The 19,617-nt window shown below is 46.5% G+C and overlaps 1 protein-coding gene across 1 annotated transcript in view; it reads left to right on the top strand.

The window, feature by feature from the left end:
• The first annotated feature begins 950 nt into the window (after positions 1 to 950).
• Positions 951 to 19,617, top strand: part of LOC135385830 (metabotropic glycine receptor-like) — a 167,124-nt gene continuing 148,457 nt past the window's right edge. Inside the window, exon 1 of the mRNA XM_064615366.1 lies at positions 951 to 1,013. The gene's annotated coding sequence lies outside the window, so the exon portion shown is untranslated. The remainder of the gene's footprint in view (positions 1,014 to 19,617) is intronic.

The raw sequence follows: 19,617 nt of genomic DNA, 5'->3' as shown, positions 1-19,617 counted from the left end.
TTGTGTCAAATACAGAATAATGTAATGATTGGATATTTGTAATAAAGAGACAGAGATTGTAATCGAGCAGCATCGCTTTGACACTTGCATGGGTGAGACTGACTTTGAGGGCTGGCTGTCGCTGCATCGAGCTCTTCTTCGGAGTGGGCATAGAGGACCTACAGTCAGGAAACAAGTGTGTGTTGTTCACACTTCACACATGTATTTCAATCGAAACTGTCAAATTAATTCTGTATGTCTTAAGCTGGATTGCACTACTGCAGATTAGACCTTCGTAAACTTGAGAGTGCAGTGTCATGGACTGTGCAGGCAATGGCTCATTTGTATGTGCTCGCTAATTAAATGAAAATTCTAACATATAAATTTTACTTGTGACACTTTTGGAATGTCTATTTTACGTATCGGAACCTTCAGTGAAAAATATTTTAAAAAACTATGTTGGCAATTGGTTAGGTTACAGTTTACACATTTCTTGTACAGAGCAATGTCCAAAGCTCTCTTACGCAGCTCACTTGACGTATCTATCGCATGTTCATTTATCTGTCACACAAACAGGGGTGACAAAGGATAAGACAGCGTTCACACAGGTCGACGTTCTGCACTAACTGCACATTCATGACCGACTCAAATTGGAGGGAACCTGCACCGAACGAAACCTTCAGAAATTGGTTGTGCATTGGCAAGTCAGCGAGAGGAACATTGTCACATGACTTATGCCCTCACTTCGAATGGTGATGCAATTTTATTTGTGTCATAGTGCCGTACTACTATTATGAGATTGCATTGGTTACGAATTGTGCAGGTGTAGCTGAAAAATAGTAGTTCTTAAAAGGTCAAAGCCGCAGAAGCATCCCATTTGGCATTTCTTAAGAGAATGTTGTTCTCTTGGTGAAATAAGATTGTGTAAGATTGTCTGCGGAGCTGATTAGTTGGTACTTGTGTACACGCAGATGGCACCGCCTCGAATTTGGTCTGTTGGTCTCTGTGAACACTGCTTAAGGAACAGCCACAAGGTATGCTTTGGAATCCTTCTCTACCTGACTTGTAAATAGCAATGGCTATGATGTCATTCCGCAGGTGAGGCAGCATGTTTGCATCATGAGACGACACGAGTGCTGTGCACCAGTTCGGTAGAGAAGACCAGTGGCGTAGCCACGGGGGGGAGGGGGCGGGGGGGCTCGAGCCCCCTACCTGCCACAGGCTTACCCACGCAAATCGCGCAAATCCGAGGAGAAAAAGTAATATATATATATATATATATAGATACTCATTGAACGATGCGACAGCACCAGAGGACACGTGTTTCGCCGTGTTTGCGGCTCGTCGGCCCTGGGTAGCTGCGCATCGTTCGGGATTGGCAAGCCAGGGGTCACTCAGCGAGCGATATACACCTGGGAGGGTGACTGAGCACTCCTCAATGCCACAGTGCAAGCCAGTGAATTATAAAAAAGGGGGGAAAGCCATTTTATAAATAAATATATAAAAAAAATAAATAAATAAAAAAAAAAAAAATAAAGAAATATTTTTTTAATGGCTTTCCCCCCCTTTTTTATAATTCACTGGCTTGCACTGTGGCATTGAGGAGTGCTCAGTCACCCTCCCAGGTGTATATCGCTCGCTGAGTGACCCCTGGCTTGCCAATCCCGAACGATGCGCAGCTACCCAGGGCCGACGAGCCGCAAACACGGCGAAACACGTGTCCTCTGGTGCTGTCGCATCGTTCAATGAGTATCTGTTTCTCTACGTGCAGCCATAGAAGCCATTTTAATCTGTAAGTTTGAATTTCAAACACGTCTAGCATCATTTACTTATTATTTTTTTTAATGGCTTTCCCCCCTTTTTTATATATATATATATATATATATATATATATATATATATATATATATAGGGGGGTTCCAGCGGGACGATCGCAAAAGTTATTGCAGTTACCCGCGTCTGTCTAGCCAGCATAGTTGAATACTTTTGAAACTACGAGCTTTTCGAGCTACTTGAAATCTCGTGAGGCGGCCTCACAGCTCATGACACCTCATATATAAACTCATTATTAAACGTTCAAATATTCTGTATTTTCATCTCTCATCTCGCTGTGTGCGCAAGCATGAGTTTGTGGGCGTACCCAGGATCAGCGGAGGAGGGGTTTTTTTTTTTCTTTTTAATGTATCGAGCTTCCTATACCTTGGAGGTCTGGCTACGCCACTGGAGAAGACGAATAAAAAGCGAAGCGTATCTTCCATGTGACCCTTAATTTCTGCCCCCTATGTGTGAACCACGCGGATGAACACACAACTGACAGCAGCCAAAGAGCACATTTGTACAATGCTTCACGCAAGAAATATGTGACCAGAATCCAACTAATAACTCGAAAAAGTCACTGAGTGTCAATGCAGTTCGTTCTCAGAATATTTTTTGCTGGAGGTGCTGGCCCACTTGCACGAAACTTCTGCTAGGATGCTAACCTTGAGGCATTTCCTTTGACACAGCTATGGCAGTGCATTTCGCTTATAGGAAACTTTATGTCAGTAGCATGTGGCACAAGCACTAGCAAGGCTGCGCCAAAGGGAATTCCTCAAGGTTAGGACCCTAGCAGAAGTTTAGTGCAAGCAGGCCCAGGTACTTTCCCAAAAGTGTCCAAAGTAAAATTCAAAAGTTATGATATTTATTTAATTAGTGTGCATATGCAAATAAGCCACTCACTGCACAACTCATCTTTAGCGATAAGAAAGTTCTCCAATAGCACCAACTGTTTATGAATTATTCAGACTGGGGACCTTCACGAAAGAAGTCCAAATGAAATGGGATGTGGACAACAAAAGGAGTAACAATTAAATGGGGTTTTTACACTTTGGCAGTGTATTCCATGTAGCAGCTGCAGTTTTTGAAATCTAATCTGCAATATTGTAAATTGTAGTGAGCAGACTTCTGGTAGGACTCACATGATGTGAGGCATATTTAGGTATGTCTGGTACCAGAGGGGTAGTGATTCTATTCGTAAATATATTGATGACACATAACAGAACCTCATCATTTAATAGACGCTACCTGTAGTAATCAAAATGCATGTAAATCCTGTAAAAATATGCCTTATGAAAGAATATAAGGTGCCCTGCCTAATCCTTATGTACGAAAAGGGGGGCCGTTCCCCCAAAGCCCTGAGATCAAGAGGAAAGTCTTGTCCTGCACCCACCTTCCAACACCTGCATACATACAGACATACATTATATCAATGTAAACAAGGGGGTTGTGTTGATATACCTGGTGGTTATGATGTTTTCATTGTCATCACGCATGCTTGTGTTAGATCAAAAGTTGACTGCATTGAAATGACAGAGTTTTTGTTAAAAACCTTACACCACTTGTTCTTCTTTGTTTGTCTTTCCCTTTTCTTTCTTTCCTGGAAATAGGAAGCCGCCATAGCAGAGGCTAACCTTTCCCTACTATTTTTTAATATAATAAACATATCCCCCCCCCCCCCACACACACACACCACCATCCCTTGCTTTTACGAAAAGTGTGCTTTGTAGCCTGTATGATGGATGAGACCTGCGTTCGGTATCTTCAACCACGTATAAGACTATGCAGTATAATAATAATACATAATAATAGTATATAATTAGTTATATTATTAATATTAGTTTAACAATAATAGTATAATAATAAACAACAAATATAACAGGGCATGTGTGGGCTTGATCATTTCACTCAACAAAATGGTTGCTGTGGCTGCAAGACATGACGTTATTCTTAGTAACTTGCACTGCTTTACTGCACTGCAGTACCTTTTCTCGGATGGTTGAACAAAAACATGGCAGATGGGATCAAACAAATATAAGTAACTGGGATAAGATGGGTGCTGAGCGGCATGCTACCTTGCCGCATGTGCCCTCTAGTCAATGCTGTGTTAGTAGTATTTCTGACGTTGAAATTTATAAATTTGGATAAACGTTACAAAAATAAAGCTATGTTTGTATATATTGATACTCTGATGTACAAAGCTGCACGGCCAGGGAAAGAGAAACTAAATTCACTCAAAAACATAGTGGAAGAATTTCACACACATGAAAGTAGGAAAAGTAGGCTACTTACTTTAGGAAAGATACTCCTGATCCACACTCTCTGCACTGCTTGCACTTCTCTTTGATGCATTTATTGGGCAACAACAATAACTCTATTTTAAGATGATGAATGGGGAGTTCCATCGCCGTCCAACGTCGAAGCTCTCGGATTTGGGTACAATTTACAGGCATCGGTAATCAAGATATCTTTGAAATCGCCAATAAACTCACTAATTAAAGATACGTTCACGCGTTTTATGGCTTGACAGGTTTGACAACCACGGAATAGAGACCGAAATCTAATTAGGCTCGAGTTAGAAAGCTAGCTGGACGCCAATCTAAAAGAATACATCGGAACAATAAAACACACAAGATATGACACCACTCTAGATTTAATCGCTTTTTGATCACGTTTCACACGTCTTTGTTTGGTACACACAGCGAAAAAACGACAAACATGAACCAAAACCATTGTTCAGATTTCCTCCGCCAAAACTGGCGGGCTTCACCAGTTCTGGCCGGGCAACACGGGGACGCCTAATGGCGGCTTCCTTAGTTTGACGGCAGCTCCGGTGACCTGGATAGCCACGCCACTGTACACTTATGATAGTGGCGATGCGGCTGAACATGCACTGTTGCTCACAAAAGGCGCAGCCTGTAGTCTGTAGCTACCGTGGTCAATGTACGCGCGCAAATATTGAGGCCCGTTAAAACGAACGCAAACCGAATTATGCAGGCTATTACGGACTCAAGACAGCTACAGAACCTGAGTAAATGCCACAGCAGCCGAGATAGTGTTCTCAGTCATGTGTTCAAAGAAGCAACATTGGTGGGGAAGCATAGGAACACACAAGGACGACGAGGACAACAACAAAGAAACTCAAACTCAAGGAAATGTTGCCTCTTTCTACAGTAATCCAGCTCGCTTGCACCATTTCAATTTATTGACATATGCGTTCAAGTTGGGCGGCCTCGGTCGTCCGCACATTGATGGCCAGATGGCGCGCGAACCGCGTGAATGTGTGATAGAACTGCGGAAAAAAAGAAAGAAAAGCATCTCCTTTCGGAGACTCACGATAGGCGGCACGGGTCAGCTGTGCCTAGTAGTAGTACGAAGCATATGAGGGCGCCACCAAACCCTTCAGCCTCGGTCAGAACGACAGTTTTAGAAAGACAATGAAACAACAAGAAGTAGATTATGACAACGACATGGGTTGGGGTGTTTCGCCACTGGAGGGCAGTATCCCTTCCCCATGAGGCCTTGGATGAATGATATGAGAATGAGTGAAATTAGTTAAGTAGTTCACAGAACAATTGAGGTATCCTCGGATGGATGTACAATACAGGACAAGAATGGGATGACGGACTAAGGAGAAACCGAAAAGACCAACAGAGGGCAGGGGCGGACTAGGCATTACCAGAAAGTTCTCCAACCAGATTTACTGAGAGAGTCCGTCGGAAAAATGTCTGTCTCCCAGGGAAATCGGAATTTCCGGGAAAGGATATCCCCAGGAACACCATGGGAAGTTTTGTTCCGTTTGGGCTGGGGAGCCTCGACATGTTGCTGCAGCTTCTCACGCATGTGGAGGATCCCTAGTGTCTGCACGCCCTTCGCGCCACCTCCTGCTGGGCGACGGTGTTTCGTCGTTTTTACTAAAAAATAATCAAAAAGAGAGATAGAAGTTACTGAAAAAAAGTAATTAAAGTTACAGTTAGAAGTGCATGTTTGAAAATGTATCTAATATTTCCTCAAGATACACAAAAAGTATCTAAGTACACGCACTCAGATACTTTTACCAAGTTACTTAACAACCTTGATTGTTACTTTTTTTATTGTCAAGAAGTTACTATATGCTTTGTAGTAGAATATAAAGCGTCTTTCCGCCGTGTTTTCTTTTTTCTTTTTTTACATCTGCCACCGTCGCCGGTGGTTTTGTTTTCTGTTGCTCCGCTTTCTTTCGCATGAGAAAAAATATGCACGGAGTTTCAAAAAAATAAAAAATAAACGAGTGATTGGGCCACTCAGCCGAAAGCCTTTGGAAATCAAGTGTCATTCACTTCCGAACAGAAAACAGACACTGAACATTGGTGTCCTCGCGAGGGGGGGGGGGGGGGGGGGGGTGAAGGTGCGGTCAGCCTGCTCTGAAGTGGCGGCTTGGTGCACCCAGGGGAGCGTGAGAGAGGGGAGTTTCTACACATTCGCGATTTTCTACACATTCGAAAGCACTGTTCGCCTTGAGTAGGAATGAAGGGTGACAATCTAAGTTTAATTCGATTGCGTACACAAACAACAGTGAGATGAGAAATTGCTTGGCGTATTGAGTTACCGTGGAGGCATTGTCTCTGTTTCTTACTCATTGGGTTTCAGAAAGTGAGTTGGTTCATAGAAAGTCGAATTTGTGCAGTGCTACATCGTCCCGCGTTTCTCTCTCTCATGCAATACATGATCCATACAGCATCCCATCACGGAGCTGATTCGGACAGTCCGTGAAACAGCTATAACAGGACCTCCTGCGGATATATGGCTACGGATACCCCTTCATAAATATCTCAGGGGAGTCCCACGGAGGTCCATTTTAGGATATGAACATTGGGATCCATTTCGGACGCTTGGGATCAATATGGGATGTCCCCGTTATTTCATATGTTGTCTGGGATCATGCTCAGGCTACAGAATTGGCTACATAGAAAGGAAATTAGACAAATTTTTGCTACTTTCTCAGGGTGCGTTGTCAACGACCTGGCCCTTGACACCTGGTCATTGGTAAACATAGTATAACACAGTGGTTCTCAACTAATGATATTCACAGCAACCCGTAATCTGCCACGCACGACTTCGAGGGGCCTACTACTACACTACAATAAAGTGGGTCGAACACCAAGGCTGGCATAATGGCTGGTTTTGGCTTTGGTACGTACTCAAGTTTTACTTGCGATGGCCGTATCATGCGCGAACCGAAGGACAGGATTCACGGGACCCCGGTTGACAGCCAGTGGCACTAAAGCGCCCGAAGCAACCCGATGGTCGTCAAGATGTGAAGACTCCCACGGTGTTGCACAAGGTTCTGACAAAAGCCTATAATCGCAGCCATTCTGAATGGTTTATTCTCTTCATACTGGAGACAGGTAGACAGTCTAATAAGGGTGTTTATTCCGCCCAGCTCGGTACCCGAATGGAGGTGCTTATTCTATCGAACTTGGCGCCAATGCCGCGGGTCATGCCCTCAATCTCGTTATCGTCCTCTACACCACTCCCCATTTTTTGAGGCATGAAGTGCAGCTGAAAGCGCACACGTTTGCTTGAGGAGTTGGAGGGCTGTAGCAGAGTCGGCAATGTTGAAGCGACTGACACGTCATCCTCGGACAAACCTGCGGAGAAGAGAAATGCGGGCTTGGGCTGGTCAATGCTAACTCTTTCCTATCGGTCCTCCATCTTGAGCTTGGACGTGGACGCACCGCGCTCAAGGACCTCGTATGGGCCACCGGACGGGCGTTGCAATGGTTTCCTAACCACGTCGTGGCGGAGAAACACGTGTTTAGCTTTGGTAAGACTGGCAGGTATGTAAGTCAGGCGGCGGTTGGAGGATCGTGTGGCCACGAGACGGAGATGTGCCATGACCAATAACGGCAAGCTGTTACCACCACCACCACCATGTGCCATGTCTTGGCACAGTCCGTCAACGAATTCTACAGCAGGCGAAGGGACGCGGTTGGAAGTTGAAAAGAAATCTCCTGGTAATTGCAGCGTAGTGCCGTAGAGCAACTGGAACAACCCAACCAATACAATGGAGCGACCCAAACCATCCCCTACGACGCTGCGCAGACCCAGAAGCACTAGAGGTAAACGGTTTACCCTACTCGTTTTGGGCGGGGTACGCGCGAGGGGCAGACTGTAGCTGTATATGTCAGCGTTCCACGAGTCCGTTGGCTGCAAATGATAAGTCGTAGTCTTGAGGTGAACAGATCCGAACAGTCCATAAGGTGGCGGAAGAGGTGAGACTTGAACTATCGTCCACAATCTGTGGTGATTCTCGGAATGGCACTCCTGACCTGGAGATCGAAGTCATGATGAATGCGCGTGCGACAGCCTCAGCCGTGCTCTCGGTAGTGGAACGGCTCCTACTCAATGGGCAGAAGCGATCAATAATAGATAGAAGGCAAGTGGCCGTGCAATTGTGGTAAGGGACCTACCAGGGGAAAGTGCACATGGTTGAAACGGGCGACCGGCGTAGGGAAGGGAATTAGGGGGCGTGTAGTGTGACGATATACAGGGTGTGTGCAGAAAAACGTAACCCGCATTTTTACATGTAACTCGTTGTCTATTTACCCGAGCCCAAACTTTCGGTAGCGTACGATGGCGTATTTATGCGTGCGAAAGCTACAAACGAAAAACTGGAAAACCTGGAAGCCATACTCAGCGTAAAAAAGTAAACAGAGCGCGAAAACATCGGCTTCCATGCATTAGAATAGTGCGGTCATGACATGCATGGTAGTGCATGGCGGTCTCAGGAGGGTTATGTGCAGGCACCGCTAGAAGCACTACCGATGAGCATCCATGTGGGACATCGTTTCGATTTCTGCACCGATAGCTCCCCTAGCGGTACCTGAACACAACTCTCCTGCGTCCGCCATGTTGCCTATTGTGATGCACGTAGGCCAACGTTTCCGTTGCTCTCTTTATTTTTTAAGCTGAGTATGGCTTCCACGATTTTTCTGGCTTTCCAGGCACCCACAAATGCGCCATCGTGCGCCACCGGAAGTTCGTTAGTTATGTAGACAACAAAGTGCATAAATGCGGGTTACGTTTTTCTGCACACGCCCTGTAACTTTGAGGGTTGACAAGCGGGGCAGTGCCGCACACAGTTTCGTATGTCACCTCGCATTCTTGGCCAAGCATAGCGGCAACCGACGATACGTTGAGATGTGCGGATGCAACGATGAGAGAGCTTGTGCAGGCGGTTGAAAACGAGGTGGCGAAAGCCAGGAGGCAGGAGTCGTACCAGAGCTTGACACCGGTAGAAGGGAATGGTATCTCTTGGAGCTGTATAGTAAGCAACGTGGGTAAGGTAGTGTTTCTAACGCGGAATCTTGTGCTTGAGCGTCCGCTAGGTCGCGCAAATCGATCCACACCCGGACACGGTGTATATTGGTCGCTTTTGATAATGTATCAGCGACTGTATTGTCACTGCCACTCGTATGTCGTATATCGGCCGTGAATTCCAGAGTAAAAGCTTGAGCTGGACGAATACAAAATTTCCATTCCATTGCAAATAGTTTACGAATATTTCACTTACAGTGCGAATAGAACCCGAATAATTTCTTCAGATGGCGAATGGAATTCGAGTAATCAGAAAAGGCCCAATTCGAATAATTTCGAATACCTCATAGTGAAATATTTTGTGGTGTTGTGCTCATTAAATGATGTTCTGCTCCAAAGATGTGTGCCTTTTCATCCACCCTAACATATCGTGAGAGACGGGTCCCTCTGTGTTGTGTATGGTACCCTGCATTAGTGGGATGAACTGCATCGAGAGTTAGTCAACATGTTCCATGCAGCCTGCTTTGTGTGCATCTCTTCATTTCCATGTTTACATCGTGAATTTCCTGTGCTTGTTGTCCCGTTGTCCTGTGCTTGTTGTCCTGTGCACTGTCAATTGTTGTTGTTGTTCCTGTGCTTTTTTTTAGAAACTGCACATAGTTCCATCTGTTATTGAACATAACTCTGGAAGTTGAGAGTACATTTACTGGAACCTGCAATGTCCAGAGTACGGTGTTGACCATGAGCTCACAAAATTTGTAGACTGTAGTGACTGAAAATTGTAAACAGTGTAACGCGGGGGTCGGCCCAGGACGCATACTAACCCCCTATCCCTAACTCGTTCCTGCTGTCCTGTCTCCATCTGTCCCCATCTGTACGCCGCTCATAGCCAGTTGCTTCGCGGTACTCGCACGGAACTTAAAGCAATAACGCGGGATTCACCTAACGCTGGAGTGTAATGAGGTTAAGCCGACTTGAAGAATGGAGCCGCACACCAATAGAACAATGGCGGTAACGTGAAGTGGGCTTCACCTTACTCTTGGATGTAATGAGGCGAAGCCAACTTGCAGAATGTCGAACGCGATTCCTCGCTTCAGTACTATTCGAAAATTATTCGAAAATTTCGAATACTGAAAATAGGCGGTTCCGAACAGCATTCGAGTAGCATCAGATATTCGTTTCATATTCGAAATTCCGAATATTCGCAGAGCTCTAGTGAAAGCTATATGTCGTATCTCCCTTGGTAAAGAGCCTTGCTCAATGAGCACGGAGGGCTCCGATGAGCTGCCTGTGGTCTGTATAGACCGTAAAATCTCGCCCTCCATGAAGAAGCGGAAGTGTTTGTCAGCTTCAAAAGCTGTGAGTAGTTCTCGGCCAAAGGTGATGTAGTCTCTTTGGGTGGAGTTGAGCATGCCCTAGACAAAAAAGTCAGTGGTATATGCTGAAGAATGGCGTCAATTGCGACATTCGAGGCATCTACCATAATGGCAGTGTAGGCTGATGAATGTGGGCTAACATAGTAGCATTACCCAAAATATACTTCACATTGAGGAAAGCTTCCGACGCAGATGGAGGTCAACTGAGAGGGCAACTATGGTCGGTCTGCTGATAGAGGAAGTCGGTGAGTGGTTGGAGCAATGCAGCACAGTGGGGTAAGAGTCAGCAATGAAATTTATAAGTCCCAGGAACTCGTTCAAGTGGCGTAGTGCAGCAGGCTGTGGAAACTATTGGCTCGCAGTGACTTTGTGAGCAGAGGACGAATGCCGTCTTCGCCAACTTGATGACAAAGGAATTCCAGCTGATGTACACCAAATTTAGATTTCGCAGCGTTAAGGACTATGTCGTATATAGAGACCCTTTTGAATAAATGGTGAGTATGGCACTCATGTACCCCGGGAGTCGCAGAAGCCACGAGGACATCTATGTAGGCGTACGCGAAGGACAGTCCTCGGAGGATAGAGTACATAGACCGTTGTATTCGACCGTAGTGCGTTGGAACGTTTGTGCTGCATTTCTTAGTCCGTATGGAATGTGTAAGTACTCATATAGCCCCCATGGCGTGGTAATCGCGATGTTTTTAACACACGAGGGGTCCATAGGGATTTGATATGCCTTTATGAGGTCCAGTTTGGAAAACATTGTTGCTCTATTGAGCTCAGCGGTGAAATCATATATGTATGGAATAGGATACCTGTTTGGGCGCGTTACATGGTTAAAGGCACAATAGTCGCTACATGGTCGCCGATCTCCCGTTTTCTTTGGGACAATGTGGAAAGGGGGTGCCCACATGCTTGAAGACAGTTAAACAATGCCCAGCTCCGGCATCTGTTCAAATGCCCTCCGTGCGACAACCCGGCGCTCGGGTGGAAGTCGACGGGGTCGAGCAAAAAGAAGCTTCCCATGTTGGCCCGATGTTTATATAGCGAGATATGAGGTGAATTTGCCAGAATGCCGGCGAGTTCAACGATGTCTGGCTCTGTAAATACACGAACGGTCAAATGATACTTAGTTTACTCTGCACGGATCCCCTTAAGTGCAAACTCCGACTCGGCTTGACCAAACCACAAATGGGGGTTGCTGGTTCAGAAGGGTGGCTGATGTCAAGTTGTAGACTCCGAAGCAGACTTGTTGCTTTCAGTGTCATTAGCTGGGGGAGAGTCTTGTAACCCATCAGCGCCGTGCACGTCTGTCGTACCTAACATCGCAGCGTCGACGTTCGGATCGCCACTTTGTGGAGACACGTATACAATCTAACAAAGGCCTTTATTGTACCGAACCCGGAACCAGAATGAGCATGATTCTCAGAGCTCGAAAAAACGGAGCTCGGCGCCTGTGCCCCTGTAGAGGCTCTCGATCCCGTTATCGTCCTCTTCGATATCGTTCAACTGATCATGACAGTGGCGTATCCGAGGGGGAGGTTCAGGAGTTCAACTCATGAAACAAAATCGTACCTTTAGTAGTGCATTTGGGACAGGGAAAACGAAGGCGAATTCCTCCTCCTTCATATAAATTTCCCAGAGAACCCCTCCCGAAATATTTATGAGCTACGTTACTGGATCATAAAGTACACGTCTCTCTGTTTCGCATGGCTGACATTCTCCAAGGACGTGCTTAATGTTCGCCACGACCCCGAACAACACCGAATATCCACGGGATGTACGATTAATGTCCTAACGTCCGTGGTTGGATTCGTGGTCGGATGAAGAAAATAAAGCACGGAAATGATATCCTCAGGATATCCAGAAAAAGACATATGCGGTGATCTATGCCCCAACAACACGTGGCAGTCCTAAGGATATCCGATGTACGTCTGAAGTTGGATGTTGGAATATCCTGGGGATAACGAGTTTCGTGCGATATATATGTACGCTGGGACGTCCGACAGACATTCAGTGTTCTGCGTTGCTTGCCCCTGACATCGTTTATTGTCTTTCTTTTTTTTTTTCTTCTTTTTGTCTGTGAGACTCAAGCGTTTGATGTGACATACTTAGTGAAAAATTTTTGCACCGTTAATGTGGATAGGCGGTTACGAATTAAGGGACAACATGCCGTGGCTGAAACCGGAATCAGGAATTTCATCATTTTCGAAATATAATTGACAAGGAAAAGTGACGGTAGCTGTGAGAGTATAATCCCCCTCCCCTACAGTTATTGTACCCTATAAGCGCGCCTTTCCTCTTCCGGAAACACCAAAGAACCAGCATAGCGGTGGTTCTTGGAACTTGGTAAGTGCGCACAACACGCCAGCGAACCGACACAACGAACAATCAACGATGAGAGTTGAGAAATTGAGGGGCCCCACATTGGAGAGGTCCGCGAGGTTCTGGCCGTAGCATTTACTGTGTTAACCATTAATTTAGTGTAGTCCAACAATGTCGTTAGATTAGTTAAAGTATTCACATTAGTAGCGTAGTATGTGCGCTTTAAAATTAAAAATATATTACGCCTGCTTTATTAGGAGCATTAGCTGGAACAAATGTCCATAAAATGTCACGCCCTCATTCGCTTAACGTCCCTATCGATATCTCTCGTACGTCTCAGAGGACTTGTTCTTTCTCTCACTTGAACATGTGTTCCTAAATATATTGGACGAAACTCGTTATCTCCAGGATATTCCAATATCCAGCTTCAGACGTACATCAGACATCCCTAGGACAGCCGTGTGTTGTTGGGCTGGATGTCTGTCGGACTTCAAAGCGGACTCCTTCTTTCTCTCACTTGGACCTGTGAGTGTACATATATCGGACGAAACTCGTTATCTCCGGGATATACCAATATCCAACTTCTGACGTACATTCGAATATCTATAGGACAGACTTGTGTTGATGGGGACGCTGCAGCTGGAGCATAAGCATCCGTCACAGCATTAGTACTGTACTTGTATTGTGATGTGAAGGATAGTAGTGAAGTACTGCAGAAGGGAGGCAAAATGACGCGGTAAACGGTCTGGAACTGAAAATGAGAAATTTGCATCCACCGAATACATCAGAGACCTCTCCATGATGTTCCTGACACCCTTGCAGACGAGCGTGACCTCCTGTTAAAACCCGAGAGCAGTATATGGGCACGACCGTCACAGACTGGAGGGTACCTACTGCCACTCTGAAGACCTCGTCATTTCCTCTTTCACTACGGTGACACGAGGCCACTGTAGGGATATGCGGTGGATTTCAGACGCTGCAGTTCTTGGAGGGTGTCTGTTTCAAATGGGGCCAGCGACCTTCGAATGCCTACGTTTGCTTTATGCATTGTAGACCAGTCTTTGAATCCGTGTAGACCGCCCAGGCCCGTAGGTGGAATAGTTCTCCGCTGACGTTGATGATGTACGATGTGAGGGACGGTATGCCCTGCCACCTGTTGCAGAACTGATGTTGGCAGTTCGTTCCTGGATGGACAGGGAGATCGATGACAATGGAATTGACCACATAGACGAAGACCGCGAATATAAATGTTATGGTAGAGGGAAAAGACGCACGAGTGGCGAACTGGAGCGGGAGAAGGAAGATGCAGATCGGGTTCGACAGCTATAGCAGTCTGGCTGCCAATAGAATATGGATCCTCGACGCGGGTTGAAGATCTTTCACGAGCGACTTCTTCCTGACGCTTTGGCTGGTGCAACGTCGCATCAACAGGTGGTCCCTGATCCTGGTGCGCTGCCCCGGAATTCTTCAACGACGCAGTCCCTGGCTTTGTGTTCGCAGTACCTGGCCTCCTGTACGCAATCCCGGACTTGGTCCACATCCCCGGCCCTGCGGCGTCTGACTTTGCTCCACAAAGCACTATCCCAACCTGGCGCTCGCATCACTCCAGTTACTAAAGAGTAAAGCCTTTTCTCTCCCGTAATGACTCTGTCTCATGCTGCCTCTAAGCCATTACCGAGAATCCTGTCGTCCTCTCTTAATGCAGGCACTGTAAGCATGCGTACCCTTGTGTAGGTGTCCTCACAGGTCCCAAATCATAACAATAGATAACCTCGAACCACTGCATTTTCATTCAGATTCGAAGTGTGCTGGGACAGCGTCACAGGTTTGCCTGAGATCATTGAAAGGAACTGCTGCCCTGTTGGAATTCGGTCTCAATCTCAACATCTTCTCAGCGGGTGCGTGTATCCGAAAGAATCCTGCTCCACACACCGTCATTGACACCACCTTGATATAAATTTCATCGAAGCAAAGACAGCGCAGCAGATAGAGGCGCCACCAAACACTTCAGCCTCAACAGAGACGACAGAAACTCATGAAATCCCCTACGTAATGCCACTTCGGTGGAGAAATAGGGTCTTTTGAATAAATAAATAAATAAAAATCATTTAGAAATCATTTAGAAATCATTTAGGCTCTTACATTAACGTGTTACGCCGCCTCTGTGGGTCCTCTGGTGGTCCTTCTTGCACCGACCTCCTCCAAGTCCACAACTCTCTTATTATGAGCACTTTACGGTACTGCTTGCCAGTGTTGCACGGTCTTTCCCCCCTTGAAAGAACGGCAACTGCTTAATCTTCAAGCTCGTAGCCTGGGCAATTGCTTGGGAGTCCCGACGACCACGGAAACCTTCTCTGCTATGGCCGAAGCACGGGTTCCTTCCGTGCTGATCCTCCGGGACACGGTAACCCTCCAAGCTTACACACGCTGTCTTGTACAGCACCCATGTCACCACCTTCGTGATATTACGCAGCATTGCCCTGCTTCTGCGTACGGCTGCGTAAACTGTTCTGCGTCTACAAAGCCAAATCCCACCATCGCATATCTTGGTCTCCTATACGGAGCCGCTGTGAACCTTATGTCTGCGTCCGTGCACACATCCGTTCCTGGACTTCCGAAAAAGAGCCATGTCCCAGCTGTTGTGGCATGCCAACTAATGCTGCAACATATCCACTTCCTGCACTCGAATCAAACGGAGATTTACACTGACGGCTTGGTGGCATCTGATGGATCGTCATCCGCTTTTTGTATCCCTGAGGAGGCATACGAGCGCGGTTTCAAGCTGCTGCCCACGCCGTCATCAACCGAAGCAGTAGCCTTTGCTATATTATCTGCTCCGCGGTACATCTCTTAGTTGACACCAGGGCGTGGACTATTCTTTCGAATAGTAAGTCATCCTTGGAGGCCCTGGCATCGTATTTGCCCAAAGTGCTCAACGACATATACACGGAGATCCTTTGCCTGTACGCCATGCTGTCGTCTCAGGGCCACAGTGTGTGCTTCCAGTGGATTCCGGGACACGTTGGTATCTCGGGGAACGCCATCGCCGATTCTGCGGCCAGGTGTGCTCGTGCAGCTGGGCCTGTCACTTCTGTCCTGCTTGCCCCGTCTGTCTGCCAGCTAGCCATTCGCCGATACTGCACGAAGAGCTCTCAGTTTCTGCGCACGATTGACCCTACGATGGCCACACACTGGTAGGCAGCTACCCCAGGGAGGAAGAGTCCTTGCTCCACAGGCTTCGACTGAATGTGGCATGGACTCCATTGCTGCTCTTGAAGATGGGCCACCTTTCGTCACCCAACTGCCACACCTGTCATGTTGAAGGAGGCATTCCGTTCCTGCTGCTCCACTGCACCCGTTACCGCCGGCATCGTTTTATAGTCAGGTGACAAAGGCCCTTGTTCAGTTCCTGCGGATCTGTGGACTGTGATCAATTTCGTGGTTGTTTTTCTTGTTTGTTTGCTTGTTTTTCTTTTTGTTTGTTTGTTTTTCTTTCTTTTTTTCTTTGCTGGGAATAGCAGGCGGCTATAGCGCAGGCTAACCTTTCCCTCCTTTTTTTATAATAAACATAACCCCCGGTTCTCCGTTTTCAATGCGATAGCATTTATGAGCGAACACTACCGAGGTTTAGTGAGGCGGGGTATGTAACCACGAAAGCGCTGTTGGCCACTGCACGGAGATCACGTGTTCCATAGCTCCTATAGAAGAACCACCGTGAGAGAAGGCCCCTTCCGATGGGGCCAACAACAAGTAAGTGATGATGATGTAGTGGGACGTTTCGCCGCTGAGGAGGCACCCTATCCCATTGCTTGAAAAGGAGGAGATGGTGGGGGATGATGAATAATCAGAGTTCACGCAGGAGCCCCGTTGCTGCTAAAAAGGTGATTAAGAAGCTAAGCGGGCCAGGTTTTCTTGGAGATCTTGGGGACGAAAAAAATATGGCAGGACGATCACATTGGGGTGCTGGTAGGATCAGATCCTTATTGGGGAATTGTAAACTGGAAATACATGCAGGATAACGGATTCTGTTGCAGCAGTGGAGACAACTCTCGGGACGGCAATGCAAGGACAAGGTAATGCAAGCGTTAGAAGTCCCGCTCGTTGACGCACAGGATGCAAGAGGAAATGTCACGACATCATCCAATTTACAATGGAATCCTCCGTGGCATCGACACAACATGTAGCCGGAGAAGCACCTACAGAACCAGCCATGGGGGCTTCACGCACAGCGCCCAAGATACATAGGCGTTAAAAAGGGATCCTCAACGTACTTTCGATCACTTTAATAAAGATAGAACTATAAAACGGTGTTGAATGTCCGCGTAAAAAAAATACGGCAGAAATCGTTGCGCAGAAAGTGCCGTTGAAATGCGACACCATGTAGTCAAGATGGAAGTCACTGAAAAGGTTAGCCAGCTGTAGGACTCGAACCCACATCTTCTGGATTGCCGATCCCGGGCTCTACCAATTGAGCTAAGCTAACACACCTCCCCAGCGGCTTGATATGTATAGGCTGTGGTATAGGTCTTGGTTTGGTATAGGTTAGGTTTTGTATAGGCATGTATGTAGAGGCTTTGTATGTATTTGTCCTTTCCAGGTTGTTCCAGCCTAAGAACATCAGTTCTCTCATGACCATTTATGAGTCCATTGCAGAGTCGAGAACCGTGGCGATGGGATGAGCTCATAAATGCGATAGCATTTCACGACAATCTGCACAGCGATTTCTGCCGTAATTTTTCTGGTAGCTGTTGTGTTCAGTGGTTTAGCCAGAAGGGGGGTTTCGGGGGATTCCCCTCACAAAAGAAAAAAAAAATCGTACCTTTGGTAGTGCATTTGCGAGAGGGAAGTGAGGCCGAAATCCTCCTTCCCCATATAATGTCCCCCATAGGATCCCTCCCGAAATATTTTTCTGGATACGCCAGTGGTTGTGTTGAAGATATTTTCGAATTGCTTCAATGTATAATATATTCAAACGTGGTATCAACTGTTCGTTCACGCCCAGTTAAGGATGCAGATTTTAAACTTCTGTTACCATAAATGTAATTTATAGTAATGTGTGTGCACCATTTTAATAACGTGTGCCATAGAATGGCTAATTTCACACCTCCGTTAGACGTCCTTTCTCGCTTCTCTTCGAGCATTTTATTTTCTGCATATTAGTTTCATTAGGCACATAAGCATTTATGTGCAGCTTTTGGTATAGGCAGCCGAATTCTTTAATTATTTTTGGTAGGTCTTATAAGGTCTGGCCACATCAAACGCACACAACCTGAAGAAATTCGACGGAGGTCGTAATTCGTTGGTGTAAAGACCCAATTCATTTGTGGATAAGCGAGCGGAACAGCGCCGTTTTGCGCTTCACCACGACCAGCCGCGACAAAAATATGTAAACCGAAATCAATTAATTACTGCAACAAATGACCCGCTTCGGTGGCAGATATAAGGCGTCCACTGAATGTCCCAAAGGGGTAGTACCATTTTAATGCCGACGGCGCCCTGCTTTACAAGTTATGTTTTTCACGAAACTCATTCGAATTTTTATTTGAATAATGAGCGCCTCCCACTTATTCACACGCAGCTTGTAGGTGGTATCGGACAGATACTTGTAAAAAAAGAAAGCTCTTCGCTTGGTGCACCCGTTCGCGAAGTATTTAGCCCGGGGATTTAACTGAAACACCATAGCTGTAACATCATAACGTTTCCTGAATAACGTACACAGCCCTGGACAGCATCGTGGAAAGCGTTATATAATCGGTGGCGGTCTGCGAATTGTTAGTGAGGACTTGAACGGTTAGAAGCGTCGACGTATCAAGAAGGTGCTTTTTTAAGACATCCCCAGTGAGAACGAAGCATTGCAAGAAGTATACTCCTATTATACTTTGCGTTATGCTACCCACTAGGAACAATCTAGGAAAACTTCTCCGCAACCCATGATTGCGATGTAGACACTGGTGTGGCTTACAGCTGTGAGATGAGAAATAGGCGTTCGGCGTCAGTCAGAGGGAGTGGCAGGTATTACGCGAACTTCAGCTGCTGTGTCGACCAAGAAACGTGCTCCGTTGACACGATTAGAGAAGTAGAAGAGGCGACTATAGTGCCGGGAGGAGGGGTGCTGCTGGTCGCCGCAAGTGCACCCCTCACTGGTTTCCAGACCAACCACAAGATCGGGTGCATCGTTCAGCGTTTTCTCCGAAACGGGTGTAATGCCATCACCAGCGAATCACCAGCTGCACGACCTGCGGATCGAGAAGACCAACTTCGAGAGCGTGGCGACGGAGTCCAACCGAGCTTGCATCGTGTTTTGTGGCACGCAATGCGTAATAAGAGGACGATGGACATTTGGCTGCGGAGGTGTGTCGAAGGACTTAGGCGATGGCTGAGCCGACTTGTCAACTTTCTGAGCCAGGTCTTGAAGAGGCAGCCTTGATGTAGGGGCAAGGATTATCATCTACGCCTGTGTGGTAGTCTCTGGAGGAAAAGTTAATATAATTCATATTGCTGTCAAACGTTGCTGCGCGGTCTACCATCCAGCTCTCCCATTGACATTAGCCGCAACCATTTAATACAGAAACAAACATGTTCAATTAATCAATCACACTTACTGAAAACTCTTCAGGAACGGAATGGTGTGTTGTGCAGTTAGTTACTTGTGAGTCTGTCAACAACATCAGTTTAACGATCACACGATTTATGATGATGTCGTTAGGTGTTCGCCCCAATTAATTATAGCACTATAGTCGCGTTCGGATTAAGAACGACATTACCGCTGCTTTTTTTTCCCTCCGTGCCCAGCAGGAGCCAAAGTAGTATTCCAAACGTTTTC

The sequence above is a fragment of the Ornithodoros turicata genome, chromosome 2 (genome assembly GCF_037126465.1).
Source record: "Ornithodoros turicata isolate Travis chromosome 2, ASM3712646v1, whole genome shotgun sequence".
Taxonomy (NCBI): Eukaryota; Metazoa; Arthropoda; class Arachnida; order Ixodida; family Argasidae; genus Ornithodoros; species Ornithodoros turicata.
The sequence above is the reverse complement of the archived record's forward strand: the minus strand, read 5'-3'. Positions and strand labels throughout refer to the sequence as shown.